The sequence below is a fragment of the Panthera onca genome, chromosome D4 (genome assembly GCF_046562875.1).
Source record: "Panthera onca isolate mPanOnc1 chromosome D4, mPanOnc1 haplotype 2, whole genome shotgun sequence".
In the NCBI taxonomy this organism is placed as follows: Eukaryota; Metazoa; Chordata; class Mammalia; order Carnivora; family Felidae; genus Panthera; species Panthera onca.
In genome coordinates this window covers 54,849,154-54,852,606 of record NC_138351.1, presented here as the reverse complement: position 1 = coordinate 54,852,606, position 3,453 = coordinate 54,849,154, and positions in this window count along the sequence as shown.

Here is a 3,453-nt window from a genome sequence, read left to right as displayed (position 1 = left end):
GAATCAGCATTTTTGTATCATTTGGGTAAATACCTAGTACTGCAATTGCTGGATCATAGGCTGTTCTTTTTTTTTTAACTTTTTGAGGAACCTCCATACTATTTTCCAGAGCAACTGCCCCAGTTTGCATTTTCACCGACGGTGCAAATGGGTTCCCCTTTTTATGCATCCTTACCAACACATATTATTTCTTGTGTTGTTAATTTTAGCCATTCTGAATGGTATGAGGTGATATGCCATTGTAGTTTTGATTTGTATTTCCCTTATGATGATTAATGTAGAGCATCTTTTCATGTATCTGTTGGCCATCTATGTGTCAAACTTTCACTATTTGCAGATGACGTGGCACTCTATATAGAAAACCCGAGATTCCACCAAAAAATTGCTAGAAGTAATACAAAAATTCAGTAAAGTCTCAAGATACAAAATCAATGTACAGAAATCTGTTGTATTCCTATACACCAATAATGAAACAGCGGAAAGAGAAATCAAGAAACCGATCCCAATTACAATTGCACCAAAACCATGAGATACCTAGGAATTAACCTAACCAAAGGGGTAAAAGATCTGTACTCTGAAAACTATAAAACAATTATGAAAGAAATGGAAGAGAACACAAAGAAATGGAAAAAATTTCCATGCTCATGGATTGAAAGAACAAATATCATTAAAATGTCTATGCTACCCAATGCAATCTACACATTTAATTCAATCCCTATCAAAATACCAATAGCATTTTTCACAGAGCTAGAACAAACAATCCTAACATTTGTATGGAAACACAAAAGACTCTGAATAGCCAAAGAAACCTTGAAAAAGAAGAGCAAAGCTGGAGGCATCATGATTCCGGGCTTCTAGTTATATTACAAAGCTGTAGTCATCAGGACAGTATGGTACTGACACAAAAACAGACACATAGATCAATGGAACAGAATAGAAAACCCAGAAATGAACCCACAATTATATGGTCAACTAGTCTTTGTCAAAGCGGGAAAGAATATCCAATGGAAAAAAGATAGTCTCTTCAATAAATGGTGTTGAGAAAACTGGACAGCAGCATAAACAACAATGAAGCTGGGCCACTTTCTTCTACCACACACAAAAATAAATTCAAATGGGTAAAAGACCTAAGTGTGAGGGAAGAAACCATCAAAATCCTAGAGGAGAACATAGGCAATAACTTCTTTAACAGCAGCTGTAGCAACTTCTTACTAGACATGTCATCAGAGGGAAGGGAAACAATGCAAAAAATGAACTATTAGGACTTAACCAATATAAAAAGCATCTGCGCAGCAAAATTAAAAGGCAACCTTCAGAATGGGAGAAGATAATTGCCAATGACTATCTGATAAGGGTTAGTATCCAAAATCTATAAAGAACTTATCAAACTCAATACCCAAAAAACAAATAATCCAGTTAAGAATGGGCAGAAGACATGAATAGACACTTTTCCTATAATTTAGGCTTTAAACTCAAATGTCTGGGAATTCCTTTAGCAACAGAGGAAAAGACATCATACGTACTCATATCCAAAGAAAGCTATTCTGCATCAAGGAGTCTAGACAGAGACTTGAAGGAGGATGGCACTTTAGAGTTTGTGCTTGCTGATATGCCTGGGTGGCTCAATGAATTAAGAGTCTGACTCTTGATTTTGGCTCTAGTCATGATCTCAGGGGCATGAGTTCAAGCCCCACGTTGGGCTACATGCTAAGCTTGGAGTCTGCTTAAGATTCTCTCTCTCTCCCTCACTCTCTGCCTCTCTCTCTTTCTCTCCCCAAAAAAGAAATTTAGGGTTTCTGCTTGCTAATAAATAATGATGTTATTGGTTAATACAGTTAATGATGTCACTAGTCAAAATCTTTAATTCCTTAAACAAATCATTGCCAACTCATATATCTAGTACATGTTGGTCTGAGAATCATAGGCAATATCACCTTAGTGCCTGGTCCTGCACTTTTCAAGCAACTGCTTTATAATCTACTCCTATCAGTCTGACCTTTATTTCTTACATTCTGAAAGTGGTATTTCAGAAAAAAAAAGCAATGAGCAAAGATCCTGAAGCAATGAAACAGAGCCCTCAGCTTTAATAATTTTGATAATATGTACATTTGTGAATGAGCTGTGTGAATTTTTTTATTGACAGTGATGGTAGATTTAGCTGATCCATCTTTGGTAAAAGAGGAACTGACTAAGGGTCAAATTCTTAGATGTCCCTCAGATTAGAGGGAAGGGCCACAGAATCAACTGTTCATTCTTTCCTTTTGTTTGTTTATTTTTTTCCTATAATTTCAGTTTGTCTTGTTTTGTATACTTTTGTGTAGACTGAAACTTAAATAATTCATAGTTATGTAATGGTATTTTGCTTTTGATATATCTACTAATTTTCCCAAGTCTGCTAATATGATCACTAGAAAATGTAATTAAAGGAAGTGATGGACAAGTATTTTGTTTCTGTAGCCCTAACACTTAAAACATTTACTAGACAATCTAATTGAAAACACATTTTTCAACAAATTAGGAAAACGTTAAAATAACAGGAGATAGCCATATACAAAGTCCTATAAATTCATAAAAAAGGCTACACTATGAATATAAATATCATTTAAATTGAATTTAAGTGCATATAGTGGCCTGATTCACAATTAACACAGGAAAGTAAGGGCCTACACATTTGCTGTGATTTCAAGAAGTACAAAATACAAAATTAGCTGTTTTTTTTTTTACCAGCTAAATTATGTCTGAAATCCAAAAGTAGAATTAAATAGCAGAGCATCCCTTGAGCACAAAGGACTGGATTCATACTTTTACCTTTGCTTTCTCCCAATACTCACTATAATTGCTCTAGTAAAGACTAGATGCACAGGGACCAAGGGAAGGAGATATCACAATATATTTGTGGAAGAGGGAAAACAGGTAGATGAATGTTCAGTGATTTAAAAGAGCAGGGAAATTAGAAATCCAAACAAGTGGTCAGGAAAATGCAAAAGACAAACAATTCATATTCAACCATGGAAAGGCTCAGATACAAGAGGCAACAGGGGTCTCCAAAAATGGAGATTCAGGTGGAGAAGTTTTGTTTTAATTGTATAAGATGCTGTTTGTTACCTGATCCCTTTTCACATCTGGCACAGCTGGCAACTACAGTTGCTCAGTGCCAACAGGAGAAATTCACTCTATCAAGAGTCATACTAGATACTATACTAGAAGGAATCCAGACTCTGGGATGTTAGTCACAGATAGCAGGGGTATTAAGTGAAATGCAATACACTGAGCTGTGAGATTCATCAGCCCATTTGCACAGTTACCTTTCACTGTCAGGCTTAAAATCCATCATTAGGAGTGTGAAAGTTTCATTTCTAGATAAAAGCCTGTACAAGGTAATATTCTTAAAAATACTGACTGTAGGGGTTCCCCTGTCAAAACATGTCAACTGGAGGTAGATCACCCACCAGT